The following is a 13,420-nucleotide window of genomic DNA, read 5'->3' as shown; positions in this document are numbered from 1 at the left end:
AAATAAATTTCTATTGTTTATAAGCCAGTCAGTCTATGGTATTCTGTTATAACTGCCTGAATGAACTTCTCACTTTTAGTTGTTATGATTCAGTTGCTCCATATCCTCACTCCACAATCATTATGATTCCTTAACTCTATTTATATAGCACTTAAAACAATCAACTTTGTTTTAATTGTCTCTCTTAAAAAAACAAACACAATGATACCCATTCTTAATTCCCCCAAGACCAACAAATCATGATCTCTGGGATGGACCTGAGCATGAGGAGGAGAAAGAGAGAATCTTGTGAATAATACATAAAAACAGTTCTGCCTGTGACTGCCAAGGGGCACTCCTCTATTAAGCTGACTGAATAGCTGTCAAACATTTGACTTTCTACCTAAAAAGGCAAAGAATATTACTTGTTCTATTTTTGCCACTTAAAAATGCTTCCTTTCACTTTCAAAACCCTAGCTGTCATAATCCTATCCAGCCTTCCCAATCCATTTGAAACCATTTTGTAAAAGCTTTTTCTGATCCTACCTAAATAAATTATGATCATTTTGTTTATAAGCATCCATATCTCTTGGTGGACACTTGTCTCACAGAATTTTTCTTCCTCTTTTCATTATGTTGATTTGAGTATTTTCCTTATTCTTCTATTAAAGGTAACCACCATGATAATAATAGCTTACTTACTTTTCTTGGTGTCAACTATATCTTCTTGACTTTCACAGAATCAAAGTAATATACTATGATTAAAATTTAATAGAAGCTAGAATTCTAGTTCCACACAAGATGTAACAGATACACTCTCCTTTTTCTTCTGCAAAGTACAGCTAAAAACTCTAGACATTAAATCTAAAACAAAGAACTCTGAAAGGTATAGTTGAGAAGACAGACAAGCTAGGGTCCTGGAAATTCAACTCTCAAAAAAAAAAAAAAAAAAAAAACATTGTAGAAAATTCCCTGGTTACCCCCGCCCCCGGAAATGTATCCCAGAATAGGTGATGAAGAAGCCAGCAACTGGAAATGCCAATGGGCACACACATAAACAAAATCACCAAAGTCTCAAGGAAAAGCTGCACCCTGCCAAAGGAGCAGGAAAGAGGTGGCCTGGCAATACACACCTGTGCACAATAAACTGCGAAGCGCCACGGGACACACAGTGGCTCTAGCACGCCTGTCCCCACTAGAAGGGACCAACGGGGAAACCCAGGCTCCCACCCTCACGGGCTCTACCACCAATGTCTTCTGGAGTTTGTGAAATGACCTCTGTCAGGTTTGATGGCGATGTGACCTGAGGACCTCTAATCTATGTTTCCTGTACATGCTAGACTCCTGCTGCAGATCCTAAATTAAAACTGCCGAATAGTTGCTAAAAGAGAAGAATAACGCTGAGAACTGGTCATCTTCTGAACTAAAGAAAACATACTTTTCCCTCATAATGAATGAGATTCGTTCCATAACCCTATTGTATGTATAGAATAATTTTAACTTTCAGTACAAACTCTCAGTAAATAACTTTTCATTAACTTCCATCTTTTTCCTATGAAAACCTCTGCCCATTTTTCTCCAGTGGGATAGTATTCTCATTTCCTCTAGAAATCTGTGACCACCAAACTGCAACTCTGAAGACCACCCCCCTCCCCAATAAACGGTCTTTTTGCCTCTGTACAGTTTGTGGTCCTTTCAGTTAGCAAGTTCTTAAGTACAGGAAATATTTAAAATATGTATATTATAAATGGGGAGAAGAGACCTAATGAAAGTAAGATTTCTATGCTTAGTAAATATACCACACAAAGTTATACATATATATATATATAACATAATACCAAGAACAACCATAATATTTCTCTATAAGGAGATACACTCAAAACACTACATATAAGTCAAAACGGCATTCTAAAAGAACTAAAAATAACACAGAGAAAGGCAAGAAAACGGAAAATAAAAGAGAGGAAAAAAGATGAAGCCAAAGAAACGGTAGACTTAAGCCCTAACGTTATCAATAATTCCATTCATATAAAGGGTGCTCAGACACAAATGAAAAGACAGATTGGCAGAATGGATTAAAAAAAATCATGACCCAACTATATGCTGCATACAGGAAATCCACCTTATATATAAAAGTGTAAGTATTTTAAAGTAAAATAGTAAAAGTATATACCAGGCAAAAAAATTTTTTAAAAAAGCAAAAGTGGCCATATTAATATCAGATAAAGAAGGATTCAGAGCAAATTACCACATAGAGATGGACCTTATGAAATGATGAAAGAATCAATCCACCCAGAAGACAGAACAAGCCTAAATGTGTACACACCAACTGTGCATGGAACAAAACCGACACAACTGAAGTGAGAAAGACCGAACTCCAAATTACAGACGGACAGTCCCACACTTCTCTCTCAGCAGCCGAGAAAACCACCAGACAATGAAATCAGCAATGATGTGGAAGAATCCAAGGACCCCGTCAGCAAACAGGGTCTACTCAACATTTGTAGAATGCTCCATCTAACAACAAAATACATATTATTTTCAAGAGTCCACAGGACATTTACCAAAACAGACCATACCCTAGGCCATGAAATAAACCACAACAAACCTAAAAGAACTGAAATTACACAGAATGTGTTCTCTGAGCATAAAGGAATCAAAGGAGAAATCAGTAACAGAAAGATGACAGGAAAATTTCCAAACACTCAGATACTAAACAATGTAATTCATGGGTCAAATAGCTCCTCTCAAGGAAAATTAAAAAAAAAAAAAAAACACACATATGAATACAAAAGTAAATACATATTATCGAAAGCTGTAGGATACAGCTAAAGCAGGGACACAATATCAGAAGCTGCAGGACTCAGTGGTAGGGAAATCAAATGAACAGTCTTGCTTAGGCTTCAGAGACAGAGCAGAGCAGGCCTCTGACCCTGCTTCTGACCTGCCTGGACTCTGCCCTGACTGGGAGTGACTGTGGGTGACTGCCTGCTGTGAGTGAAGACTTGCAGCACCACAGTTAAGATGGGGCAGAAATCTTGAGATTCTTGAGCCTCTGGAGGGGGCCTGGCCAACCAAGCCCCAGGCTTAACTACATTGCAAGTTCTACACAACAAAACAGCATTAATATGAAATGAGAGCTCCAATTTGGTCACAGATTGATGGATGATGATATAAGTTTGCACCCTGGGATTATAAACAGGAACCCTGAACTGCAATCTTAAGTCTCACCCACAGAGCAGACGTGTTGCCTGGGACCTTTTCCCAAATGGGACTCCAAATGTGCTGTGACACAGGACTTCACAGCACTGTTTGAGTCTGGATGTTGGTCAAAACCCAATTCGGTGATGTATCCTCTGCTGTTTCTATATCTCTTTTAACATTCAGTTCAGTTCAGTTCAGTCGCTCAGTCGTGTCCGACTCTTTGCGACCCCATGAATCACAGCATGCCAGGCCTCCCTGTCCATCACCAACTCCCAGAGTTCACTCAGACTCACGTCCATCGAGTCCGTGATGCCATCCAGCCATCTCATCCTCAGTTGTCCCCTTCTTCTCCTGCCCCAATCCCTCCCAGCATCAAAGTCTTTTCCAATGAGTCAACTCTTCACATGAGGTGGCCAAAGTACTGGAGTTTCAGCTTTAGCATCATTCCTTTGAAAGTAAGCTAGATAACTCTCTAATAAATATTTATATTATGTATCTGTATATAACGAGTGGCTTATTTTGTTAATAAATCCTTTGAGATAGAAGTGAAAACTTTTGGCAAAACACACAGCTAACTCAGTGACAAAATTTCAAAAGCTGCAAAAAAAAAAAAAAAAAAAAACAGAAAAAATAAATGTCAAATCAATAAGCTAAAACTTCATACCTGAAGAAACTTGGGAGGGGGTGAAGATCAAAATAAACCAAAAAGAGGTAGAAAGAAGAATACAACAAAGAATAGAAAGTACTGAAACTGAACAAAGAAAATTAAGAGAACAAGAAAGTCAATAAAATCAACACACCAAAGGCTGACAAAGAAAAACAGAGAAGACACAAATTAACAAAATCAGGTGAGATATCAATATAGGTCTCCCAGCCATGAAAAAGACAAGCGAATACTATGAACAACTTTTTCGTCATAAATTTGAGAAGAAATGGACTAATTCCTCAAAATCACTAACTATCAAAATTCATCTGAGATGAAAGAGATCATTTGAATAGGTCTATAACAATTTAAAAACTGCCAAATAAGAAATTGTCCAGCCCAGATGGTTTCACTGACAAATGCTATCAAATATTTCAAAGAATTAATAACAATTCTACACAATCTCTTCCAGAAAATAGAAGAAAGAATGCTTTCCAACTCATTTATGAGGACAGAATTACCTAATAACACAAAACCAGACAAAAATAGCATCAAAAAAAGAAAAAAATACAGACCATTATCTGTCATGAATATAGATGTAAACTATCTTTAACAAAAGACCAGCATATATAATTGAGAAATAGTGTACATAAAAGAATTTTACACCATGACCAAGTAGGATTTAGGTTACCCAGACTGATCCACTATTCAAAAATCAATCAATGAAATCAACAGGCTAAAGTGCAAAAATCACATGCTCATATGATACTAGTAGAGCAAAAGCATTTAACAAAGTTCAGCACACATTTCATGATTAAACCTCTCAGCAAACCAGGAATAGAAGAAAATCTCCTCAGCCTTCCCACTATGATACACCTACAGCTAAAATTTACTTAGTAGTGAAAGACTGAGTGCTCCCCCTCTTAGATCGAGAACAAAGCAAGAATGCCCACTCTCACCAGTCTTATTCAACATAGTACTGGAAGTTCTAGCCAGTGGCATAATGCAAGAAAAGGAAATAAAGATATGCAGATCAAAAAGAAAGAAAAGCATCCCTATTTGTAGATGGCATGATGGTCTACAAAGAAAATTCCAATCTAAAGAAAAACTCCCAGAAATAATAAGTGAGTTCAGTAAGTTCACAGGATACAAGATAAATACACAAAAATCAATTGTGCTTCTAAACACCAACAGTGAACACATGGAAACTGGAATTTAAAATATAATAATATCAGCTATGATCACTCAAAAATGAAATAATAAATCTAAGAACATATACAGGAACTTGTATTCTGAAAACTAATGAAAGAAATCAAAAGAAGTCTTAAACTAATGGAGAGATATATTTTAGTTATGGATTGGAAGACTCAACATATTAAAGATGTTACTTCTCTCCAAAATGTTATTTAGGTATTAACACATTTCCTTCAAAATCCTGGCCAAGATTTGTTTTTTTCAGATATAGACAATCTTATTCTAAAATTACATCAAAAGGCAACATTTTTTAAAAATAATAATAATAAAGTAGGATGAATCACTGTATTCAATTTAAGACTTATTATATAGTGTGAGAGTGAAAGTCGCTCAGTCATGTCTGACTCTTTGCAAGCCCATGGCCTATACAGTCCATGGAACTGTCCAGGCCAAAATATTGGAGTGAGTAGCCTTTCCCTTTTCCAAGGGATTTTCCCAACCCAGGGATCAAACCCAGGTCTCCTGCATTGTAGGCAGATTCTTTACCAGCTGAGCCACCAGGGAAGCCCACAGTGTGAGACTTAGGCCGTAAAGAAGGGTGAGTGTTGAAGAATTGATGCTTTTGAACTGTGGTTGAAGTAGACTCTTGAGAGTCCCTTAGAGAGTAAGGAGATCCAACCAGTCCATCCTAAAGGAAATCAGTCCTTCATTGGAAGGACTGAGGATGAAGCTGAAACTCCAATACTTTGGCCACCTGATGTGAAGAACTGACTTACTGGAAAAGACCCTGATGCTGGGAAAGATTGAAGGGAGGAGGAGAAGGCATGACAGAGGACGAGATGGTTGGATGGCATCACTGATTCAATGGACGTGAGTCTGAGCAAGTTCTGGGATATGGTGAAGGACAGGGAAGCTTGATGTGCTGCAGTCCTTGGGGTTGCAACGAGTCGGACAAAACTGAGCGACTGAACAACAGCAAATACAGTTACAGCAATCAAGACAATATGGTATTGGTGAAGGAGCAAGCACATAGATCAGTGGAACAGAGAACCCAGAAGCAGATACACACAAGCACAGTCAACTGATTTTTGACAATGGCACAACAGCAGTTCAACAAGGAGAGTCTTTAAACATATGGTGCAAAGCAACTAGATATTCATAGAAAAATAATGTACCTTATTATTATGCTAGAATCTAAATCTCATATTCTACCAAAAAATTAGCTCAAATAGATCATAGATTTAAATACAAAATATTAGACTATAAATATTTTAACATTTTATAAGAAAAAAATTTCTGTGTCTTGGGCATCAAGAAGAGTTTATACATAACACAAGGAGCACAATCTGTAAAAGGAAAACACATTAATAAATTGAACTTCATCAAAATTAAAATTTTATGCTCTATGAAAGACTGTCAATAGGATGAAAAAACAAGCTACTGAGGATAAAAACTCGCAAGCCACATACCTGAAAAAGGACTCATATCAAGAATATAAAAAGTGTATATATTTAATAGTAGAAAAATCCAATCCAATTAGAAATCCAGTTAAAAAAACTATATAAAAGATCTGAAGAGACACTTCAGGGATGATGGCTAATAACCACACAAAAAGACAAACACTATTAGCCATTAGGAAAATATAAATTAAAATCACAATGAGATATCAACTACATACCTACATACTACACAGAATGGCTAAAATTAAAGTAATACCAACACTAAATGCTAATGAGGATACAGAGAAACCAGATCACTCATACAATACTGATGAGAATCTAAAACAGCACAGATGCTCTGATAAACAGTTAGCCACTTTCTCTGAAAACTAAATATACAGATACAGTATTACCCAGAAATCACACTATTGGGCATTTATCCTAGAGAAATGAAAAATTTTACATCAACACAAATATTCGCTTTATCTGTAATAGTGAAAAACTGGGAACTACCAAAATATCTATCAACAGATGAATGGTTAAACAAACTGGAACATCCCTACTATGGAATACTGCTTGGCAATAAAGAGCAAATTACTGATAGACACAACTACTTGGATGGGTCTCCAGGGTATTATGCTTGTTGAAATAAGCCAGTCTCAAAAGCTCACACACTATATCATACCATTTATAGAAAATTCTTGAAATGACAAGATTAGAGATATGGAGAACACTGTGGTTTTCAGGGGTTAGAAAAGGCAAGAAGCGGCTATGACCATTAAAAGGCAGCACACAAGGGAGAACTTTGTAGTGGTGCAATAATTCTGTGCCTTAAATATGGCAGTCATTGTAGGAATCTACACAAGCGATAAAATGCAACAGTACGTACTCTAAATGTCAACTTCCTGGTTCTGATACTCTACTAGTTATATAAAATGTAACTACTGTGAGATACTGGGTGAAAGAAATAGATCTATTTTTGCTACTTCCTATGAATTTATAAGAATTTAAAATAAAAATTAAAAGCATAAATAGAGAAGTAAAAGCAACACACTGTAGATAACATAGCAGAGAATTATTTGAAATGCTAATTATATTGATAGGATCATATTTTCTTGGGGAGAGAAGGGAAATATGTTTAAGGACCTTCTCAACTCTATAAACTAATTTCCACAAAGTTATATATTCCCTTCAGTTATATATAAGACAGTTATATAAGTCATATATATAAGTATATATATATATAAAACATACATACAAGTTATATATAAGAAAGTTATATATTCCTTTCAGTAGTTAAAAACAACTAAAATAGCTATAAAATATGACTAACTAAATGAGACCAGCCAAGTTCAGAGACAACAGACATGTGAGCAGCTCCAAGCCACAGCACTCAGAAACAGTGTGTGCCGGCTGCCCGTGATTCCACGTCTACTGGATGTGTTTCTAGAATTTGTAGAGAAGAGTTTAACTTAGAAACTTAGAGGATGTACACTTTAATAAGCAAAGGGTGGGAAACTTAATTCTGAGCAAAAAGACAGCATCACCAAAGAAAGAAAAAGTCCCCAGATGAATAGGTCTGTTCTCGCAGTGAGTGCTGGAATACACGACCCCGGAACTGAAGCTGCGAAAGTCATGGCAGCAGGAAAGCAGCTTGGAGGGTCAGAAGGTCTAGCCCCCATATCCGGAAGACACGCCCACCCTCCTCTGGTCCAGAAACAAGGCCTACCACCAGATTTACATCTTGCTGTCTCTCCATGAGTATCACAAGCCAAAAATCAGGCAACACCTTTCATTTAATATCCAAAGACTTTAGTGCTGGGATTGAAACACAGAAAAAACTGGTCAAAGTTCCCTGAATTAATGAATAAATGGATCTATGGTTTTTTCTGTTTTGTTTTTTTTTTTTGGTCAATTCCTGTTACTTAGTTCAGGTTTAAAGACAAACCCAGTGACCTCCATACAGAGCTGGCCCTGTCCAATATGGTTGCTAGCAACTACATGGGGCCAAGCACACACGTTTCTGACTTGAAACGTGTTATAAATGTAAAATACACACAAGATGTCACAGACTTAGTACAAAAACAAAAACTGGAATGCAATCTATTTCAATATCTTTATTTTGATTACATGTTCAAATGGTACTACCGGGTTAAACAGAATATTTTGTTAAAATTAATCTTGCATGTTTCTCCTTTAATTTGGATACTAAAGCATTTATATATATATAGGTCACATCATATTTATATTGGAGCACTAACTAGAGGACAGGAAAGCATGTAATTCTTTCTTAGTTGGTGCTTTCTTAGTTAAGCTCTGCCCAGGAAAGAGCCTTTTGCTCATCTGAGTCTACCGTAAATCTTCTGATGACTTTTAAGATGAAATGGTTGACATGAGATGCTTTCTGCTAGAGAAATCACAGTAGACATGTATAAAGACAAAAAAGCAGTAGGAATGCGTATGAATATATTATATCCAAGTGAAAAAATAAAGTACTTGTAAGAAAACATAGGATATCTGACGTAGAGCTTAACCATATGCGTAGTACTCAAGTTACACTTTAAACTGGTGGGACAACACACACACATACACACACAAACAAGAACAAAGGAATATGGAAACATAAAAACAAAGAGCATCTGGACTCAGGGTTTGAGAGAAAATTTCATTTCTCTCAAGATAAAGCCTAAAGAGACCAAGTAGAAACATTCTTCCGTGAACTCTAACCCTGTGGAACAAGATAAGGAACTGTGGGCCAGATCCTTCAGAACATCTGCCACACTTTCCTCAGCAGCTGCTTTTTCTTGAAGCAGAGATGAGGACAGATGAGAGTCACCGTGAGCTTAGAGGATGGCGGACTTTTCATTCTAACACTGAAGAGATAAACCTTTTTCTGGTTCATGAAGACTAGTTTGCTTGTGTCTCCCTCTTCTGGGAGAGCTTAGGAAGTCTCCTGGAATGGTCTTCCTTGCTTCAGAAGAGGTCTGAGCACTTGGCAATGAAGCACTGAGCTTTCTTGTGGATGAAATGTCTTCCATACACTCATGCATGTGCCCCCCCGCACACACACACACATAAGCTGCCCCATTTTGAATCTATACCTGTATCTTAATTTCTCTGGTACCTTTCAAGTTCCATTCCTACATATTCAAATTCCTCTACCCTTCTGTCCTGCCAGAATCCAAGTTCAAGTGATTAAATAATAAAACCTTTAGCAGTCTTCCTTCCCTAATAAAATTTTTTCTCCCAGTTCTCCCATTTTCTTAACTGACATGCCATCTACCCTGTCATCCACATTTGATAACTTACAGTCATCTTTTCATTCTTCACAACTTTTTCATCTAATCACCTATCAAGACAACAGATTCTGCTTCAGTGATCTTCTCTCCATTCCATGAGATCAAAATCATAAGTTAGCCCTCATCTCCTCATGCCTGGACTGTTGTAATAATCTTCTAACAAGTTTTCCTTGCCTTCATTATGTTCTCACTGGGACTGATTCAGTCCTTCTGGGCCCTGCACTAAGACACTAAGCACACAGGAAGGAATGAGACACAGCCCCTGCCTCAAGATGTTCAGCTTCTCCTCTCATATTACTCTTCCTATAGCAAAATATACTAAGTTTGGTCCCTGCTAGAAACTTCCCAATACAGAATTAAGTTGAATGTTCTCAGTTTAATATCTAAGTCTCTCCATAATTCCATCCAAGTGTAATTCTCCAAATTTCTCTCTTCCTCATAATGTTCTAACTGTAATCATTACTACTACCATCACCAATAACTACTCTAAAACATGGCACAGTACAGTAACTGATTTTTAAAAATAGAGAGGTAACAATCCACAAGTTACAGAGTTTTAACAGTCGAATAAACTTCATCTGCTTGGTAAATTTTTATTTAATCCATGCCCAGGTAATCCTTCTGAGAAAGATAACAAGCAGCCTGTGGTGCTCAGTGATCTCATAATCTCACAGAGTACCACAGTTATCCCAGGACCGTGGTAACATGAAACAAAATGAGGTCACTTCATAATCATGCCTAAGTACAGATAAAAGCAAGGTTATACCGTGTCCTACAGGAAATACTCTAGACTTTTCTACCTTCCGTTAGTATTTAATCTCAGCAAACTCCTGCTTCCTTAGATCTTCCCTCAAACCATCCAAGAAAAGCTGAAATATTGTAAAAGATTCTTTCTGGCACATGCTTGAGATCATTCTTCATGACGTGTGTTCTTCCTGGCCACAAGAAGTAATCCACACATCCTGTTTCACAGGTATATAACAGGTGGGCTTTGGCTGAAGGTCACTGGCACTTTACTGCTCTGAATCATCAGGGTAGCAACATTTGTTGAGAAACTTCAGGACTAGGTATTTTCTTCTGCTATGTCAGGAATGTCAACGTCATTTTCCAAAAGAAGCTTCCAAGCATAATACTAAAGAGACATTCTCTAGGAAAAAAACTTTAGTTACATATGATATTTTTTTAAAAAGGAATTTTCTAAAACATCTGGAAAAATGTTTTTATAATTACCTAAGAAAAAGAAAAGCCAGAATGTTCCAACAAATGAAACCCTAATAAATTAGCACTCTGCTAACACAAACTAAAACCGGAGCAACTTTTATCATCTCTTATTATCTCTTATGGAAGCTGATTAATTTCTTCTGAAAGACAGATTTAATCAAGCTGCTTCTTAGAAAGTTAGCAAGATCATGCATTTCTCACTACCTCACATTAAATTCTTTAAAAAAAAAAAAAAAGGAAAAAAAAACCTTTATTTATTTGGCTGTATAGTTGTAGTCTTAGCTGTGGCACATGGGATCTTTCATTGCAGCACACAGACTTTTTAACTGTATCACTCGGCCAGCCTCTACAGCACACAGGCTTAGCTGCTCCTCGGCATGTGGGATCTTAGTTCCCCTACCAGGGATTAACCCCTGTCCTCTGCATTGCAAGGTGGATTTTTAACCACTGGACCACCCAGGAAGTTCCTAACATTAAATTCTAAAAATAAAATCTATGTTCTGCCCTCACTGTATGAAATATTTCCCAGCAATGGAAAACACTGGTGCTGTCCTTTCTACCTGATGCTGTTTTCTACCTGCTGCGCACACAAACTTTTCTTCTTTCAGTGGATATTCTAAACAAACTTACTATTTTAGTTCTGGAATTTGGTATTAGAGAACATACATTTAAATATCCTTAAATTTATGATCAGATAAGTCACCTAGTCAAGGCTATGGTTTTTCCAGTAGTCATGTATGGATGTGAGAGTTGGACTGTGAAGAAAGCTGAGCGCCAAAGAATTGATGCTTTTGAACTGTGGTGTTGGAAAAGGCTCTTGAGAGTCCCTTGGACTGCAAGGAGATCCAACCAGTCCATTCTCAAGGAGATCAGCCCTGGGATTTCTTTGGAAGGAATGATGCTAAAGCTGAAACTCCAGTACTTTGGCCACCTCATGCGAAGAGTTGACTCACTGGAAAAGACCCTGATGCTGGGAGGGACTGGGGGCAGGAGGAGAAGGGGACAACAGTGTATGAGATAGCTGGATGGCATCACTTACTCGATGGACGTGGGTGTGGGTGAACTCCGGGAGTTGGTGATGGACAGGGAGGCCTGGTGTGCTGCGATTCATGGGGTCGCAAAGAGTCGGACACAACTGAGAGACTGAACTGAACTGAAGTCACTCAACTGCTATAATATCTAAATGTCATTTGTCCCAAGCCTTGAAAAATAATTCCATTTTTTCAATTATTAGCTTCAGGTGCTTTTGCTTATAAAATCCAGTGTAAAAGGCATATATAATAGAATTTTTGGTGTCTTGTCATGCACAAATGCATGACAGAATGCTGTCTTGGTTCAAAGATGGTTCCACATTTAGCTCACTGAAACATAGGTCATATTTAACGTTCAATGTCTAGTACTGATTAAACATTATTGCACGACATCATAAATATCACGTGTTTATACACCAAAGTACATATGTGTATATACACATAATACAATATATTTTTTTCACTTAAAATACTTTTTCCAGGGGCATATTTTAAAATAAGCAATAGTGAATATAAATAATTTGGCAAAGAAATAAATCCCTTAATTCCCTTTAGAAATATATATTAACACTAATGGAACGTCTCTCCAACTGGGAGAAAATGGCATATCTACGTTTAAAATCAGGACATTAACCTTACATAAAAACGCCCATAATGCTGCCCACTTCCAAATCAGAAAGGCATTTTTCTGATCAAAGAAAAAGGACTTAGGAAAACTAAGTCCTTAAGAAAACTAAGTACTCGAGACAAATCTTTCAGCTACATTAATCCTCACATTTAACATTTCACCTTATATCCTGGGCAGGAGAAAAAAAGGACCAGAGTTCTTTACTAGCACATAAATCACGACTGTAAGAGCTAGGTAAATTCTGTCTCCTTTTGGAATTATGAACAATCGATAGGCTTTTTTTTTGTGGTATGTCTGTTATAAATTTTCCTATTTTCTATTTTATAAACAGCTAAAGTAGGAACTTAGTTGTCAATGACACTTTAAAATATATGAATGATCCAATAAATCTGAGGCATAAGCAAAAAGGACTACAGATGATGTTGACCATATTCCAATATTAAATTTATATAAAATTTATTCATATCTATTAAATATGCTATAAGGTGGATTAATTCAGTACTAGAAACTAAGTTCAACAGAGCATTTAAAATTCATATTAGCAGCATCTCTTTCCATTCCTTTGCTACATCTAACTGCTCAGTCACTCAGTCATGTCCAAATCTTTGCAACCCCTTGGGCTGCGTGCAGCATGCCTGGCTTCCCTATCTTTCACCATCTCGTGGAACTTGCTCAAAACCATGTCCACTGAGTCAGTGATTCCATCCAACCTTCTCGTCCTCTGTCATCTCCTTCTCCTCCTGTCTTCAATCCTTCCCAGTATCAGGGTCTTTTTCAATTAG

At 37.1% G+C, this 13,420-nt stretch overlaps 1 protein-coding gene across 15 annotated transcripts in view; it reads right to left on the bottom strand.

The window, feature by feature from the left end:
* The window catches only part of CCSER2 (coiled-coil serine rich protein 2), a 162,671-nt gene that overhangs the window by 17,214 nt on the left and 132,037 nt on the right, over positions 1-13,420 (bottom strand). Inside the window, exon 10 of one of the 15 annotated variants that reach the window (XR_006058041.1) lies at positions 8,189-8,277. The exons of the other annotated variants lie outside the window; for them this stretch is intronic. The gene's annotated coding sequence lies outside the window, so the exon portion shown is untranslated. The remainder of the gene's footprint in view (positions 1-8,188; positions 8,278-13,420) is intronic. 15 annotated transcript variants of the gene reach the window in all.

The sequence above is a fragment of the Ovis aries genome, chromosome 25 (assembly GCF_016772045.2).
Source record: "Ovis aries strain OAR_USU_Benz2616 breed Rambouillet chromosome 25, ARS-UI_Ramb_v3.0, whole genome shotgun sequence".
Taxonomy (NCBI): Eukaryota; Metazoa; Chordata; class Mammalia; order Artiodactyla; family Bovidae; genus Ovis; species Ovis aries.
This window is presented reverse-complemented; position numbering and strand designations above follow the sequence as displayed.